At 39.6% G+C, this 19,478-nt stretch overlaps 1 protein-coding gene and 1 pseudogene across 1 annotated transcript in view; both read right to left on the bottom strand.

The window, feature by feature from the left end:
• The window catches only part of AGBL1 (AGBL carboxypeptidase 1), a 926,260-nt gene that overhangs the window by 448,774 nt on the left and 458,008 nt on the right, over window positions 1-19,478 (bottom strand). The window lies entirely within an intron of this gene.
• LOC133233971 (deubiquitinase OTUD6B-like) lies at window positions 15,490-16,689 on the bottom strand (annotated as a pseudogene).

The following is a 19,478-nucleotide window of genomic DNA, read 5'->3' as shown; positions in this document are numbered from 1 at the left end:
ATCACAACTGTTTAAAGTTGGGATTTTTTTTACTCTGAATCCCAACTGTTTAAAGCTCCGACCCAGAAATCTTGTATGGGGAACTTTTCCTCAATTCTTAAAACATTCCCTTATTTAATCTCAGCTTCACTGCTTCCATTTGATTTTGTTCTAAATTGTATAGTCATAGACCTCAATTTGGGGCTTCCCAGTGGTAAAGAATCTACCTGCCAAGGTAGGAGATACGGATTTGATGCATGTGTTGGGAAGATCCCCGTGGGAAGGAAATGACAACCCAATCTAATATTCTTGCCTGGAGAATTCCATGGACAGAGGAACCTGTCAGGCTACAGTCCATGGGGTTTCAGAGTCAATACAGTTTAGTGACTTAGCAGCAGCAGCAGCAGCAGGCCTCATTCTTTCTCAAACCCACACATTCCCCTCTCCTGGAATTTCAGTGTATCCAAAATCCCCAGACCTCCTGCTTCTTTCAGGATAGATTAGACACTTCTCAGAACTAACAATGGTAGGTCTTTCTGCTCTAAGCAAAAATGATCATTACTCCTTTTTGCCTTCAACTATTCTGTGAGCAAAAATTTCTAGGATACCTATCAGTGTGTTTAACCATTTGTAATAAATAAGAACTTCATTTACCATTTATAAAAGTAGTGGTCCCTTTACCTCCTCTGCTTAAAAAAAATAGAGAAGAGAAGCTCAAAGTAGGAGTCATTTTCTGTTGGGAATGAGGGGCTTGGCTGAAGAGGTGTGTCTGTTTGGGCAAGGGTTCTAGGAGACAAGCCATTTCTGAGAATTTTGGCTCAAGTCCTTTCCTATTTCCAATCAAAAATTGGAGGATGTGAGCTGTCTCATGGTGATGTCGTGAAAGGAAAATCAACATGGAGTCAACATTGTTAAGTGCGTTCTCTAATATGAAGCCATCACAGAAGCGTGACTTATGCACATCTCAGTCCAGATAGAATCTGACCTTTTGAGCCCTTATTGTCTTAAGTGATGAAGGCATCAGAACATCTATCTACCCAATGGACCCTTAGGCTAAAATAACTCATGACAGCTTAACCCTTAAGGACAAATATTTCCTTTCTTTCTTTTTTTTCAATAAGAAAAGTTATTATTATTGTTGTCTTTTATTGAGGTATAGTTGCTTCATGGGCTTCCCTGGTGGCTCAGATGGTAAAGAATCCACCTGCAGTGCAGGAGACCTGGGTTCAATACTGGGTTGGGAAGACCCCTTGGAGGATAGCATGCAACCCACTCCAGTATTCCTGCCTGAAGAATCCCCATGGACAGAGGAGCCTGGTGGGCTGCAGTCCATGGGGTCACAAAGAGTCAGGCACGACTGAGCCACCAAGCACAGCACAGCACATGGTCGCTTCACAGTGTTGTGCTAGTCTCTGCTGTACATTGAAATGAATCAGTTATCTGTACATATAATCCCCTCCTTTTGGGGTTTCCTTCCCATCTAGGTCACCACAGAGCAATGAGTAGAGTTCCCTGTGCTATACAGCAGGCTCTCACTAGTTATCTGTTTCATGTATAGCAGTTTATACATGTCAATGCCAATCTCCCAATCCATTCTATCCCCCTGTTCCTGCCTTGGCATCCATATTTTTGTTCTCTACATTTCTGTTTCTATCTCTGCTTTGTAAATAGGTTCATCTGTACCATTTTTCTAGATTACAGTGCTGGAGAGGGTATGGAGAAAAGGGAACTGTCTTGTACTGTTGCTGGGAATGTAAACTGATATAGCCACTACGAAGAATAGTATGAAATTTCTTTAAAAAACTAAAAATAGAACTACCATATGACCCAGGGATCCCACTATTCAGCACGTACCCAGAAAAAAACAATCATTCAGGAAGAAACATGCACCCCAAGGTTTACTGCAACTATTACAACTATTGCTATTTACAAAAGCCAGTACATGGGAGAAAAGTAAATGTCCATTAACTGAAGATGTGGAACATATACACCGTGGACTTCACTTAGCCATAGAAAGGAACAAAACTGGGTCATTTGTAGCCATGTGTATGGACCTAGAAACAGTCGTACAGAGGACATATTTCTTTTCTTATGCCAGAGTACAACCTTGTGGTTTTTGCTTTTATAAGACCCTGAGTCTTTCTCTTCCCTGGAATACACTTTCAGTTTTACATGAATCTATGTCTCCTGAATTACAGGTCTTAAGACCTCCAATAAAGTCTTTGCTCTTTGCAGCCTTTGTACTGATTATTGCTCAACAGCACTCTTTATGGGCAGAGTGAAAAAGGAAAGAAGTCTTCCCTGGTGGCTCTGTGGTAAATAATTGACCTGCCAATGCAGGAGACATGAGTTCAAACCCTGGTCGGGAGGTCCCATGACAAAGGAGATGTCAACCCACTCCAGTATTCTTGCCTGGGAAATCCCATGGACAGAGGAACCTGGCAAGCTACAGTCAATGGCGTTGAAAGAGCTGGATACAACTTAGTGACTAAACAACAACAAAATGGAAAGAAAAAGTTCTACTTTGTCGCTGACATTGCTCCATGTTCTATTATCCCTTTAACAAACTCTTCTGGGTCCCAGCCTTGGTTTCTCATAGTTTTACAGAAAAATGATGTTAAATTAGGGAATATTCTTGAATTTTCCCAATTTACCAATGATTATCCCTGCCAGTACTATACATTCTTTGGAAGAATAAATAAAAATAAAATGAAATACACCTTGCAATTCTCCAATATTGCAGGGATGTGTGAGGATTAGAAAAAACATATATGGTATGGAAACAACATAAAAAAATAAATGAATTATATAAATATAGACTAATGCTGTTAATTTATCATTATTTGAAGATTTAATCTCCTCACAATGCCAGTTTCTAAAACATACAATCACTCAAATCATGAGACAAACCTGAGAGAAAAGTCTGTGAACATCTGGTTCAAATTTCTCAATGATGGATGAAAAACACTTGCTGGAGCTAAAGGTTTTTTGTGTTAATTCTGATTCTAAACTATTTAATGTTATTGAAGAAGAATTTATGAGGCAATCTCTTTGCACAAAGCACTGTGATAGATACTAATGATCCTCAAATGCAAAAGTGCCTTAAACTTAAACATAATCCTAACTAGTTCACAGTCTAGTTACTGAGGTCTGCCTACCAAAAACCATAAATATGTGAAGGAGATATAATAAGGATATAGAAGCAATTAATTCTGAATGGGGGTCAATTATAAAGAGGAAAGCATAACAGCCATTTATAATTTATAAGTTAATGTGCTATGTCTCACTGGGATTTTTCTAATTATGAAATGAAGGACTCTATCATCTGTTAATAGAATTTCCAGGGTCTGCAAAATCTTAATGGAAAGGATTTTTGTTTAAACACAGAAGATTGAATATATGCACCCACCCATTATGTCTTCAAGAATACCCCCCTAAAATTACTGTAAAGGATTTAAAAATAGCTATAAATCTTCAAACCTACAGAAAGTAGGAGAGGAGATGACAACAGGCAAGAAATATCTAAATATTGAGAGATGGAAAGCAGATGGTCTGGTGGTATGTGATTTAACAGATCAGAGATTTCTCAAACTTATATACCAAAAGCAAGTAAGCCAAATTACAATAGGAAAAAAAAATCAGAAATTGAGTGTAAAATGTGTCTCTGAGATGCAGAACAGACTTGTGGACACAGTGGGGGAAGGAAAGAGTGGGACTAGTTGAGAGAGTAGCATTGAAACATATACATTACCACATGTGAAATATACAGCCATTGGGAATTTGCTCTATGAAGCAAGGAGCTCAACCCAGTGCTCTGTGACAACCTAGATAGGTGGGATAGGGTTAGGGGTGGGAGGGTGGTTCAAAAGAGAAGTGACGTATGTATACCTATTGCTGATTCATGTTGATGTATGGCAGAAAGCAATACAACATTGTAAAGCAATTATCCTCCAATTAAAAAAAAAATTTTAAGTGTCTCTGACTGTGAGACATAGAGAAATTGTCGAAACACGGTATTCGTTGAAAGTTTTTACAAAAAGAAATCAGGTCCTCAGATCCATGTCCCAGGTTGTGTAACTAAGCAGTCTTCCTTCCTCCTTTATGTCTGAAGGCTAAAGATTTATTCTCAATGATTAAACTATTCAGGTGTCAAACATAGGAACATCAGGCACAGCCAGGGTTAGTATGCAATGTGATACTAAAGATCAGATAACACTGCTATTTCATGCAATGAAAATTAAAGGAAATGGTCTTAAAACTATCAAATGAAAAAGATAAATTTCTTTCAAAGGAATAGTAATTGTATTGTGAATAATTCTAACTTTATTAATAATAAAAACCTGAAGCCAACAGTGAAAACATTTCAAAAAGGTGAGGGAACACAATAGTCAAACAAGAATTTTATATCTGGATAAAGTATCATTCAAGTGAAAATGAAGTGAAGCCATTTGCAGACATAAAATGAAGCTTACAGTTTAGTAAGCTGATTTATGATAAATCAGTAAGCTCATACTGATTTATGATTTCCATAAATCAGTATGGAAAGAGCCACTATAAGCTGTATTTTAGTACAAAACAATAATAATAACAGCAACAACAACAAAAACAAATACACAGTAAGATACAATTGGCAAATTTATGCAACTTGCCAGATTCAAATAGCTGAATTTCACTGTCTCGAATAAGTAAAATTAAAATTAAAACAAAATCAGAGAAGGTGGGAAAGAGTTTAATGACTAGTTTGGTTTGCTAACATCCTCATCTCACTGGAGAAAGTATAGAGATACTGCATAACTTTAGCTAATTTAAGAAACTTAATTAACTCTAAAGATTTACCTTTAAAAATATATTAATACTTTGTGATTTTGAAACATTGCAAATGTTTTATTTCCTGTATGGCAATCACATGAATGTTAATTCTGTGATAAATTAATTTTTTTCTGTGCAATTTCCTGTATGCCAACTGTATATCTACCAATCTGTCTATCTGTCTGTCTATATATTTGTCAATAGCCTGGTGTGATGATGTACTAGAGTTTTCCAAGATGTTACCATTGGGGGAGGCTGGATGAAGGGTACCTGGGACCTATCTGTATCAGTTTGTTTAGTCACTAAGTCATGTCCAACCTTTTTGATACCCCATGGACTGTAGCCTGCCAGGCTCCTCTGTTCATGGGATTTCCCAGGCAAGAATACTGGAGAGGATTGCTATTTCCTTCTCCATGTCATCCAAGTGAAAGTCACTCAGTGGTCTCTGACTTCTCACGACTCCACGGACTATAAGGTCCATGGAATTCTCCAGGCTAGAATACTGGAGTGGGTAATCATTCCCTTCTCCAGAGGATCTTCCCAATCCAGGTCCAAACCCAGTTCTCCCACATTGCAGACAGATTTTTTACCAGCTGAGCCAACAGGGAAGCCCCCCTTCTCCATGCACATCAATATTTTTTTTAACTAGGAGAAATTTACAAACACAATAAAAATATAATTAGTAGCTTATAGTCTGGCAAAGGGGAAAAACAAAGGAATATTTTAAAATTTATAAGCTAATAGAAGTAGGAAATGTGAGATTTTAAAAAGTAAGCAAATAAAAAATGTTCAATAGATAGTTCAAGGTAAGATTGAAGGAATTAATTGAAACTGATCAGTGCTCAGATTAAATAAAAAATTAAATAACCTATTAAAAGGCAGTACTATCTATTGAATTTTCTAAAACCAAACAACCCAAAGGAAAAAAATCTGCTATATAATATTTAGAAGATGAACACTTAAAAGAAATTACCAGAGAAAGATTAAAAATAAAGATTATGTGAAAAAAAAAGGATCACTATTTTTGTCTGACTTAGCAATACTAATATTGTGATGGGGAAGAGTGTTTGAGGCAAAAACATTGAATAGGATAAAATAAGTCCAAGAACAACTAATATTTTTTAAATAAACTTAAAAAAAAAAGCAGATCAAATGGAAGAGAAAATAGAAAGGTGGATAAAATTAAAATAGCGTGATAAAAGCTTGTTCTTAAATACTTATGTTTCCAACAGAGACTATGCCCATCTTTATGCAAAATGTTGAATATCTATAAAAATTTGTCAGGAACTATGTCACAAAGAAATCTCAATAAATATTAAAAAGTTACCTTCACAGAGTCCAGTTTCCCTGATCACAATGGAACTGAGTCACGATGGAATGGAAAACTAACATCAAATTATAATTTACAAAACAAATTATACCAACAGTGATAACCACCTCTAATATCTGACACCCAAAAACAGAATCCAATCAATTCACAGGTTAAAGAAATGATTATGTAAATTACAAACTATATACAAATATAATAATGCTTGCCAAAAATCTTTTGTAAAGTTATACTTTAAAAAACAAGGTGAATTAAAATAAAAACAGGTTTGTTGAAATCAAAGGTTAAGGGTGTAGGAGGAGGATGGAGTAAGTTCAGAGAAAAATGAATGGAATACACAAAGAAGGGAGTTAAAAAAAATAATGAAACGGGTAAAGAAAAATGATCAGCAAGTCCCAAACTACATAGAAAAAAAGACTAGTAAATTAGACAAGTAATTATTGTGTAGTAGTAGTTATTAGACATTAGTCTAATTTATTAATGTGAATGAAGAGAAACACAACATAATCCTTAAAGGAACACTGCACTAAGATATTCTCACCACCATGAGTGTTTGTACCCTTAACAGCATCACTTCAAAATACAAAAGCAAAAATATTTAAAAGCAGAAACTGACAGATCACAATCACAGTGGGAATTTTTTTTTTAATAAACATCTTACAAAAGCCATCAGATCAGATCAGATCAGTCGCTCAGTCGTGTCCGACTCTTTGCGACCCCATGAATCGCAGCACGCCAGGCCTCCCTGTCCAACACCAACTCCCGGAGTTCACTCAGACTCAGGTCCATCGAGTCAGTGATGCCATCCAGCCATCTCATCCTCTGTCGTCCCCTTCTCCTCCTGCCCCCAATCCCTCCCAGCATCAGAGTCTTTTTCAATGAGTCAACTCTTCGCATGAGGTGGCCAAAGTACTGGAGTTCCAGCTTTAGCATCATTCCTTCCAAAGAAATCCCAGGGCTGATCTCCTTCAGAATGGACTGGTTGGATCTCCTTGCAGTCCAAGGGACTCTCAATAGTCTTCTCCAACACCACAGTTCAAAAGCATCAATTCTTTGGCACTCAGCCTTCTTCACAGTCCAACTCTCAACCATACATGACCACAGGAAAAACCATAGCCTTGACTAGACGAACCTTTGTTGGCAAAGTAATGTCTCTGCTTTTGAATATGCTCTCTAGGTTGGTCATAACTTTCCTTCCAAGGAGTAAGCATCTTTTAATTTCATGGCTGCAGTCACCATCTGCAGTGATTTTGGAGCCCAGAAAAATAAAGTCAGACACTGTTTCCACTGTTTCCCCATCTATTTCCCATGAAGTGATGGGACCGGATGCCATGATCTTCGTTTTCTATAAGCCAACTTTTTTACTCTCCACTTTCACTTTCATCAAGAGGCTTTTGAGTTCCTCTTTGCTTTCTGCCATAAGGGTGGTGTCATCTGCATATCTGAGGTTATTGATATTTCTCCCAGCAATCTTGATTCCAGCTTGTGTTTCTTCCAGTCCAGCGTTTCTCATGATGTACTCTGCCTATAAGTTAAATAAGCAGGGTGACAATATACAGCCTTGACGTACTCCTTTTCCTATTTGGAACCAGTCTGTTGTTCCATGTCCAGTTCTAACTGTTGCTTCCTGACCTGCATACAGATTTCTCAAGAGGCAGTCAAGTGGTCTGGTATTCCCATCTCTTGAAGAATTTTCCACAGTTTATTGTGATCCACACAGTCAAAGGCTTTGGCATAGTCAATAAAGCAGAAATAGATGTTTTTCTGGAACTCTCTTGCTTTTTCCATGATCCAGCGGATGTTGGCAATTTGATCTCTGGTTCCTCTGCCTTTTCTAAAACCAGTTTGAACATCAGGAAGTTCACGGTTCACATATTGCTGAAGCCTGGCTTGGAGAATTTTGAGCATTACTTTACTAGCGTGTGAGATGAGTGCAATTGTGTGGTAGTTTGAACATTCTTTGGCATTTCCTTTCTTTGGGATTGGAATGAAAACTGACCTTTTCCAGTCCTGTGGCCACTGCTGAGTTTTCCAAATTTGCTGGCATATTGAGTGCAGCACTTTCACAGCATCATCTTTCAGGATTTGGAATAGCTCAACTGGAATTCCATCACCGCCACTAGCTTTGTTCATAGTGATGCTTTCTAAGGCCCACTTGACTTCACATTCCAGGATGTCTGGCTCTAGGTCAGTGATCACACCATCCTGATTATCTGGGTCGTGAAGATCTTTTTTGTACAGTTCTTCTGTGTATTCTTAATATCTTCTTAACATCTTCTGCATTGAAGAAAGTAGGGAAAACCACTAGACCATTCAGGTATGACCTAAATCAAATCCCTTATAATTATACAGTGAAAGTGAGAAATAGATTTAAGGGCCTAGATCTGATAGATAGAGTGCATGATGAACTATGGAATGAGGTTCCTGACATTGTACAGGAGACAGGGATCAAGACCATCCCCATGGAAAAGAAATGCAAAAAAGCAAAATGACTGTCTGGGGAGGCCTTACAAATAGCTGTGAAAAGAAGAGAAGTGAAAAGCAAAGGAGAAAAGGAAAGATATAAACATCTGAATGCAGAGTTCCAAAGAATAGCAAGAAGAGATAAGAAAGCCTTCTTCAGCAATCAATGCAAAGAAATAGAGGAAAACAACAGAATGGGAAAGACAAGAGATCTCTTCAAGAAAATCAGAGATACCAAAGGAACATTTCATACAAAAGCCATGGCTCACTAAAAAAAGTTCTATTACAGGTACCATTTTTGTTTTTGATGTTTTAAAATTTTAGAGTAGTTTTTCTACCTGTGTGTGTGTGTGCTTTTAATTAATGGGGAACTTTAATTATCACTTTCTATAAACACAGAGTAAATTAGCCATGAAATGAAAGTGATAGTGTTAGTCACGGAGTCAAGTCTGATTCTTTTTAACTCCATGGACTGTAGCCCACCAGGCCCTTCTGTCCATGGAATTCTCCAGGCAAGAATACTACAGTGGGTAGCCATTCCCTTCTCCAGGGATCTTCCAGACCTAGAGATTGAACCTGGGGTCTTCAACATTGCAGGCAGACTCTTTACCATCTGAGTCACCAGGAAGCCCAAATTAGCCATACACAGGCATAGAAAAATTACCCAAAGAAAGCAAAGAGAAAACCTTAAAGCAAAATAGATAGATGATAGACAGATATATAGATAGATGATAGACCAACATTAGATTTGGGATAGTCATAACTTTGGAGAAGAAAGGATAGAAATTAAATTTGACTGGATACAAGAGGGTTTTAACCCTTATCCAAAATATTGTTTTTGTTTAAACATAAACCCTGACACAAATACATAAAAGTGTTAAAATTCATTAAATAGCATTACATTAGCTTTACGTTTGTTCCTTACATTATTCTCTATGCATTATTTATGTCTGAATTATTTCCTAAAACAAGTAAAACAGACACATGAGTAATTCTGCTGTATTTACATGAAATGAGAATTATTATGACATTTTTTTAAATATCAGTGCTCCAGAGTAAAGAACAAACTATGTATTGTTAAAAACCAAGAACGGTTCCAAATAAAATAATTAACTGAGGAAGATGATGAGATCCTACAGCCATAGCCATGCAGTGTTGACGTCTATACTCAGTTCTGACACTGCGGTATCTGTAAAGGGTCTCACTGCTGGATCCCATTAAGCTGCTTGGGGATATGATCTGGTGCCTAAGACAAGATTTTACAGATGCTGCTACTGCTAAGTCACTTCAGTCGTGTCCAACTCTTTGCGACCCCATAGAGGGCAGCCCACCAGGCTCCCCCATCCCTGGGATTCTCCCAGCAAGAACACTGGAATGGGTTGCCATTTCCTTCTCCAAAGCATGAAAGTGAAAAGTCAAAGTGAAGTCGCTCAGTCATGTCCGATTCTTCGAGACCCCATGGACTGCAGCCCACCAGGCTCCTCTGTCCATGGGATTTTCCAGGCAAGAGTACTGGAGTGGGGTGCCATTGCCTTCTCCATACAGATGCTGAGTAAGGTGCAAATATTGGATCCCACTTCTACCAGGGCTGGATCCTATTATCAGACTACCAAGCATAAATCCCGTATGTGTTGGGTGAACCATTATTTCTTCAAGGTCAGTGAAGAAATGACCTGGGTATAACCAATCAGCATGTCACATCCCCTCATACACACTGATTCATTTATGGAAATGCAAATGACTCAAGCTGTGTCCATCAAAGCTTTCTCCAGGACTACTGTTGAAACTGTCATGGCATAAGAACCCTATCTAGAAACCCTGAGAACCAAAAGTCTATATAAAGTTGATGCTTGTGGTAATCATCTTCTACCATCTAAGAAGCATAACTGAAAACAGAAGGAAGGAAGAGGAGATAAAGTCTAATTTCCCCTTGTATTTTTCTGATAAATAAGCATTGAGTCTCATTTTGACTTAAACTAGCTTTCGTGAGTTGCTTCCGCTCCCCCCACTCCTCAGTAAAATGTTCCTGACCCTATTACCCCAGCCATAAGAATCGGGCCAACACTCAAGAATTTTCATGGCTAATGAGTGCACTGATGCAGTGGCAAGCTGACATTCCCATGGTGGTGATAGATTTTTTGGGGTCATATCTGTTTAACTTTGTGATCAATGGCATAGACCTTTGAGACAGCTAGGAGGATAAAAGTGCAGCCTGTGACAACAGAACTGGGAATTTTAATTGCTTAAACTACCTACCCTGCATTAGAACCTCAGTCTCCTTCTTAACAGTCCACTAGGACACACTGAGATCCTCAACCCCAAATGGAAACATAAACCCTCCAGCATAGTACTATCCTGCAGAATCTATAAAATCAGCCTGGGAAAAACAAATGGAGGAGGGGGAATAACCATACTCAACAGTCAACGTCCTTTAGGTATGAATATAAACTACACTTCATAGCTTTGCCACGAGAACACACTGGTCATAGCAAACACCCCCTTCCAACAACACAAGAGAAGACTCTACACGTGGACATCAGATGGTCAACACCAAAATCAGATTAGTTATATTCTTTGCAGCCAAAGATGGAGAAGCTCTATACAGTCAGCAAAAACAAGAGTGGGAGATGACTGTGGCTCAGATCATAAACTCCTTATTGCCAAATTCAGACTTAAATTAAAGAAAGTAGGGAAAACCACTAGACCATTCAGGTATGACCTAAATCAAATCCCTTATGATTACACAGTGGAAGAGAGAAATAGATTTAAGGGCCTAGATCTGATAGAGTGTCTGATGAACTATGGACGGAGGTTCATGGCATTGTACAGGAGACAGGGGTCAAGACCATCCCCAAGAAAAAGAAATGAAGAAAAGCAAAATGGCTGTCTGAGGAGGCCTTACAAATAGCTGTGAAAAGAAGAGAAGTGAAAAGCAAAGGAGAAAAGGCAAGATATTCCCATTTGAATGCAGAGTTCAGAAGAATAGCAAGAAGAGACAAGCAAGAAGAAAGCCTTCCTCAGCCATCAATGCAAAGAAATAGAGGGAAACAATAGAATGGGAAAGACTAGAGATCTCCTCAAGAAAATTAGAGATACCAAGGGAACATTTCATGCAAAGACAGGCTCAACAAAGAACAGAAATGGTAGGAACCTAACAGAAGCAGAAGATACTAAGAAGAGGTGGCAAGAATACACAGAAGAACTGGACAAAAAAAGATCTTCACGACCCAGATAATCAGGATGGTGTGATCACTCATCTAGAGCTAGATATCCTGGACTGTGAAGTCAAGTGGGCCTTAGAAAGCATCACTATGAACAAAGCTAGTGGCGGTGATGGAATTCCAGTTGAGCTATTTCAAATCTTAAAAGATGATGCTGTTAAAGTGCTGCACTCAATATGCCAGCAAATTTGGAAAACTCAGCAGTGGCCACAGGACTGGAAAAGGTCAGTTTTCATTCCAATCCCTAAGAAAGTCAAAGCCAAAGAATGTTCAAACTACCACACAATTGCACTCATCTCACACACTAGTAAAGTAATGCTCAAAATTCTCCAAGCCAGGCTTCAACAATACGTGAACTGTGAAACTGTAGATGTTCAAGCTGCCTTTCAAAAAGGCAGAGGAACCAGAAATTAAATTTCCAAAATCCTCTAGATCATCAAAAAATCAAGAGAGTTCCAGAAAAACATCTATTTCTGCTTTATTGACTATGCCAAAGCCTTTGACTGTGTGGATCACAATAAACTGGAAAATTCTGAAAGAGATGGGAATACCAGACCACCTGACCTGCCTCTTGAAAAATCTATATGCAGGTCAGGAAGCAACAGTTAGAACTGGACATGGAACAACAGACTGGTTCCAAATAGGAAAAGGAGTACACCAAGGCTATATATCATCACCCTGCTTATTTAACTTACATGCAGAGTACATCATGAGAAACGCTGGACTGGAAGAAGCACAAGCTGGAATCAAGATTGCTGGGAGAAATATCAATAACCTCAGATATGCAGATGACACCACCCTTATGGCAGGAAGTGAAGAAGAACTAAAGAGCCTCTTGATGAAAGTAAAAGAGGAGAGTGAAAAAGTTGGCTTAAAGCTCAACATTCAGAAAACAAAGATCATGGCATCCGGTCCCATCACTTCATGGCAAATAGATGGGGAAACAGTGTCAGACTTTATTTTTCTGGGCTCCAAAATCACTGCAGATGGTGACTGCAGCCATGAAATTAAAATTGGCAGGAAAGTTGTGACTAGCCTAGACAGTATATTAAAAAGCAGAGCCATTACTTTGCCAACAAATGTCCATCTAGTCAAGGCTATGGTTTCCCAGTGGTCATGTATGGATTTGAGAGTTGGACTATAAAGAAAGCTGAACGCCAAAGAATTGATGCTTTTGAACTGTAATGCTGGAGAAGACTCTTGAGAGTCCCTTGGACTGCAAGGAGATCCAACCAGTCCATCCTAAAGGAAATCAGTCCTGAGTGTTCATTGGAAAGACTGATGTTGAAGCTGAAATTCCAATACTTTGGCCACCTGATGCGAAGAGCTAACTCATCTAAAAAGACCCTGATGCTGGGAAAGATTGAAGGCGGGAGGAGAAGGGGATGACAGAGGATGAGATGGTTGGATGGCATCACCGACTCCATAGACATGAGTTTGAGTAAACTCTGGGAGTTGGTGATGGACAGGGAGGACTGGTGTGCTGCAGTCCTAGGGGTCGTAAAAGTCAGACAAGACTGAGTGACTGAACTGAACTCTTTATAGGAAGCATCTTCTAGGAGGAGTGAGGTTACCTGTAACCACAGGAATGACCTTAATGTCCCATAGGCATGTCAAATGAAACTCACTTATAATAAAACCAGTCCTCCTCTGTTATTAACATGACCCCTGCACCAACCCTGTCCTGTATTTACCACACAGTGGTCAATTATAATCTATCTACACGTGTGCTAATTTGCTCCAATGTGTCTGACTCTTCATGAATCTATGAACCATAGCCTGCCAGGCTCTCTGTCCATGGGATTCTCCAGGCAAGAGTACTGTGGCTTGCCATGCCCTCCTTCAGGGAATCTTCTGGACCCAGAGATCAAACCTGCATCTCTTATGTCTCCTGCATTGGTAGGAGGGTTCTTTACCACTAGTGCCACCTGGGAAGTCCGTAATCCTTCTACTGCTGCTGCTGCTGCTGCTAAGTCACTCAGTCGTGTCCGACTCTTCGCGACCCCATGGATTGCAGCCTACCAGGCTTCTCTGTCCCTGGGATTTTCCAGGAAAGAGTACTGGAGCGGGCTGCCATTGCCTTCTCCAGTCCTTCTACAGCCAGTAACTGATATATTTTGTATAAGAAATACTCAGTAAATGCTTGGAGTAAAAAGTGATGCTTCCCCACCCCTCACCTCCTGCCCCAAGGTCACAAGGGCTGGAGTGTCAGTGAGCAACTACTCTGCCTGTAAGTGTGTGTGTGGGGGGGCAATAGGGAGAGTGTGTTTTTATAAGAAGAAGTGAAAGGAATAGTTTCACATGGGGCTAAATATTGTGTAAAAATTCATTCCTACAGAAAAAAGTGTGTAGACTCAAGAAATCCTGAGAACTGAAGCATCATGAAATCTTGGACATATTGGGGAACTTTCAAACTTCTGTAAATTAGGAAGGTGGGTTCCAGGCACTCTCCTGATTCTCAAGGAGCCAGGAGACTCCACCTGATGAAAGGTTATCCTGCTTTAAAAATGAAGCCATCATCCTTTCGAATATTCGAGGCATCCTCAGTTTCTCTCCCTTGCCCTCCGTCCACATTCTACCCATGTCTACCCTCAAGCTCTTTCTTCCTCTCTAACTCCTCTACTTATAGTCTCCATCTTCAGTTCAGCACTCTCCACAATGGCCAGACAGAAAACGAAGTGATTCTTCATATCCTTCTCTCCCTACAATCCCTGGTCAGCTTGTTATCTCTACTCTCTTAAATGTTAGTCCTGCTTCATCTCCACTTCTACCACACTAGTCCATGCTTCTACTATGCCTTACCTAGAAACTGCCTTCTTCCAATCTTTTTTTTTTTTTCAATTTTACTTATTTATTTTTAATTTATTGATGAGTGCTTTACAATATTGGTTTGATTTATGTCATACAACAACATTAATTAGCCACGTGCTGTGCTTATTCGCTCAGTCGTGTCTGACTCTTTGCAACCGTATAGACTGCAGCCTGCCAGGCTCCTCTGTCTGTGGGGATTCTCCAGGCAGGAATACCGGAGTGGGTTTCCATGCTCTCCTCCAGGGGATCTTCCCAAGCTAGGGATTGAAGCCAGGTCTCCTGCATTGCAGGCACATTCTTTACCAATTGAGCCACCACGGAAGCCCAAATTAGCCATAGGTGTACATATGTCCCCTCCCTCTTCTTTCATCTTCTTCATCCTCTCCATAGTGGCATCAAAATGATTTTTCTAAAATACGTAGTTTTTTTTTTTTAAAGTTATATACAAATAAAAGACATTTTTATTTTTATTAAAGCAACCTTCTTAGCTGCACTTTGATGGGGTTACAAAAATGTCACAGCATCAACCTAAAGGGGTGGGAAGGGTAGGGATGGGAGGGAGGTTCCAGAGGGAAGGGCTATATGTATACATAGGGCTGATTCATGTTGTTACATAGCAGAAACCAACACGTTCTAAAGCAATTATCCTCCAATTAAAAATAAATGTTAAAAAGTCACAGCATTAATCCCATCAACAGCAATGTTACTGCAATTGAATTATTTATAAACATTAATTAAATTTGTTATCACCATCACATTATTGCAATGTCAAAGAGACTGAGTCATTTCACTTCTTCACGAAAATTTACATTGATATGGTTACTGAAAGCTTTCGGTAATGAGGGAAAAAAATTTTTTAACAACTTCAACACAGAATAGAATGTTCAGAATCTTACATTTAATAAAAATATCAACAATCAGGGTACCATCTTGGTCTATAAATGATATTCTCCACAAAGAACTTACAAGTGTTTTTTAAAACACCATTAAGGGGACACTGGTTAAAGTTTCTCTCAGACACATTTTTTTAAAACCTATTAGTAGCTTTGCCATAAAACTCTTTTAAGGTAGTTGTGTTTTTTCAGAAACACTGAGAATAATCCAATACTTGGTATTAATACTCAGATCAGCACACTGACATAATAGCAACATTTTATAGACTAGCTGCAATTTTCAGTAGCTGTGTTCACCAACCGTGTAACAGAATTGTAGTGTTCTCCTAAGCCATATGCATGTCTCATATAAACAAGTATTAATGGATTTTCTGGATATTCTTCACAACTACTATAGGAGGAGAATCTGCCTGTATTATCTCTATTGGTGTTCGTAAAATGTGAGACAGGGCTCTTAGCTCAAGTTGACCCCCCCAAGCAGCTGTGTTTACAATATCATCACAATACTTTCCAAACTCTTCTGGAGTATACATTTCTCCTGTATTAGGATTTGTTAAAAATGGCAGAAAGTCTTCCACATGACTCTGCATATAGTTAGCAGTCTGACATCTTAAGGCAGCCACAGTCAGAACGCCGTTCTGCTCTTTCAGCTGATCTTCAATGGCTCTATACATACAGTGCCCATCAGATGGAATCTGTTTAATTTCCAACTGTCTAGCTGCCACTATTTGAGCAAGTTTTTCACTTTCTACATGTCTAGCTCCAGTTAAGTTTTCAATTTCAGCTTCGGCTATCCTTTCTTCCCGCTCCTTTTCCAATGCAGCCTTTTTGTCCCGTCTCTTTTGTGCTTTTGATATCTGAAGTGGCTGATTCTCAAGAACCAAGTTTGAAATATTAACAGCCACAGAATCTATTTTACTCTCTTTAGAAGTCAACTTCAACTGACCCAGCTCCTCTGTCTCTTTCTGTCCCATTCCTGCTTCTACCTTAGCAAATCTTCTGTAAGCTGCTTCCTCCTCTTTTTGTCATTCCTGGGAACAGCATTCTTCATACTCTGTATTTTGGCTTGCAGCTCCTTCTTCTCTTTGCGATGCCGTCTCACCAGCTGTTCCTCTTCATCAAGCTCCTCAGTCAAGACTGCCTCCATGACGGGTAGGCAGCCCAATACACGCGCTGAGAACCAGAGCCTAAAATACGTAGTTTTATCTTAACCCATACTTGCTTAAAAATTCATTTGGATAGTTTCTCACTGCTTTTATCAAAGTCCAGATTTAGCATGTCATACAGTCTCATTCTGCTTCCCAGGTGTCCCAGTGGTAAAGAATCCACCTGCCAATGCAGGAGATGTGGGCTCAGTCGCTGTGTTGGGAAGATCCCTTGGAGGAGGAAATGGCAATCCACTCCAGTATTCATGCCTGGAGAACCCCATGGACAGAGGAGCCTGGCAGGCTGCAGGCCATAGGGCCACACAGAATCAGACATGACTGAAGAGACTTAGCATTCACACATGCGATTTATAGTTTGCACAATGCTTTTACTCATGTTAGTTGAGCTTATGACCAGTATAGATATACCCTTCTTCACTGACCACATCCAATCAACTTCTCTCCCCCTAATGATAATATTTATGACTTCTGTCCTTCTCTCTGACTCTTGTCACAGATCTGCTATAACCCTTTCATTGGAAGCTGAAAACATTATTATATAGCTTTAAAACTGGCTGTCCTTGAGGAAGGACCCCCACAAATAATGTTTAATCGGATATGCACCATTGTGTTACTTCCCTGCCTGGAAACATCACTGGTTCCCCAGAGCTCTTTGGATTAAGTTGGGACTTCTTGACAAATCTTACAAGGCCCTTCATGTCCTGGTTCCTAAATGTACCTCCAACCACATACCCTGCCACATACTACTGAAACAAGAGGGAAGGGGGCAGGGCACAGCCTTTAAAGAATGAAATAGCCAAAGGACACAGCAAAAACTGATTGGGACCAAATGGATCCAAAATGGTAGAAAATTTGACTCCCACTAGGCTTTGAATCTCATTATACACTCATTATAATACATTAGCATGCTAAATGGCACACTCTCCAGCACCACGATAGTTCTGAGGCCAACCATAAAAGGCCAAAAAGTGGGCAGTGGCCCAATTCCTGGAAATCTCTGCCCCTTTCCCCAAATAATTGGAATAATCTTCCTATTTATTAACCTATAAAATTACCCAGGCCATCAAAACTAGCCATGCAACATTTTGAGAGATCACACCTTCTGAGATGTCACATATTATCTGTGGAGTATATTTCTCTCTACATAAATCTACTTGTTACCTATCACTTTGTCTCTAAATTCTTCCACAACGAAATTAAGAACCTCAAATTTATGGGGATCACTATCTATTTCTGCTTTATTGACTATGCCAAAGCCTTTGACTGTGTGGATCACAATAAACTGTGGAAAATTCTGAAAGGGATGGGAATACCAGACCACCAGACCTGCCTCTTGAGAAACCTATATGCAGGTCAGGAAGCAACAGTTAGAACTGGACATGGAACAACAGACTGGTTCCAAATAGGAAAGGGAGTTCGTCAAGGCTGTATATTGTCACCCTGCTTATTTAACTTATATGCAGAGTACATCCTGAGAAACGCTGGGCTGGAAGAAGCACAAGCTGGAATCAAGATTGCCAGGACAAATATCAATAACCTCAGATATGCAGATGATACCACCCTTATGGCAGAAAGTGAAGAGGAACTAAAAAGCCTCTTGATGAAAGTGAAAGAGGAGAGTAAAAATGTTGGCTTCAAGCTCAACATTCAGAAAACGAAGATCATGGCATCTGGTCTCATCACTTCATGGCAAATAGATGGGGAAACAGTGGAAACAGTGTCAGAATTTACCTTTTCTGGGCTCCAAAATCACTGCAGATGGTGATTGCAGCCATGAAATTAAAAGACACTTACTCCTTGGAAGGAAAGTTATGATCAACCTAGACAGCATATTCAAAAGCAGAGACATTACTTTGTCAACAAAGGTCCGTCTAGTCAAGGCTGTGGTTTTTCCAGTGGTCATGTATGGATGTAAGAGTTGGACTGTGAAGAAAGCTAAGCACCAAAGAATTGATGCTTTTGAACTGTGGTGTTGGAGAAGACTCTTGAGAGTCCCTTTGGACTGCAAGGAGATCCAACCAGTCCATTCTAAAGGAGATCAGTCCTGGGTGTTCTTTGGAAGGAATGATGCTAAAGCTGAAACTGCAGTACTTTGGCCAGTTCATGCGAAGAGTTGACTCATTGGAAAAGACTCTGATGCTGGGAGGGATTAGGGGCAGGAAGAGAAGGGAACGACAGAGGATGAGATGGCTGGATGGCATCACTGACTTGATGGATGTGAGTTTGAGTGAACTCTGGGAGTTGGTGATGGACAGGGAGGCCTGGCGTGCTGTGATTCATGGGGTCGCAAAGAGTCGGACACGACTGAGGGACCGAACTGAGCTGAACTGAAGTGAACTGAATATACCTCTTGCAGTTTCCTACATAAACAAGGTGGTTTCATGCTACCCCACTTTCTCTCCTGCTAGTGTTGCCATCTAAATAATCTTTCTTTTCTATCTTAGCATGATGACATTAATTCAATCACAGCTCTGGTACCATGTCTCAGAGGATGTTTTCCTGGACACTTGGATAGAGCAAAATATCCCTATAGAACCCAGACTATATCTCATATGATTCATACCAAATTACGTTAAAACCATATTTATATGTATCTGAATCTCCAGTACACATTAAACTGGTAAGGAGACATGATTAGATTGATTAACGAAAGGTTGTTGCCGAGCTGTGAAAGACGCCAGGATTCTTGGCCTCCAGAAGAGAGGAATTCAATCTGGGGCCAGTGACAAGGCTTGATCACTCAGAGCTTTTCTGCAATAAAGTTTTATTAAAGTATAAAAGAGAAATCTTCTGATATAGACATCAGAAT

This window comes from Bos javanicus, chromosome 21 (assembly GCF_032452875.1).
Source record: "Bos javanicus breed banteng chromosome 21, ARS-OSU_banteng_1.0, whole genome shotgun sequence".
NCBI classification, from domain to species: domain Eukaryota; kingdom Metazoa; phylum Chordata; class Mammalia; order Artiodactyla; family Bovidae; genus Bos; species Bos javanicus.
The sequence above is the reverse complement of the archived record's forward strand: the minus strand, read 5'-3'. Positions and strand labels throughout refer to the sequence as shown.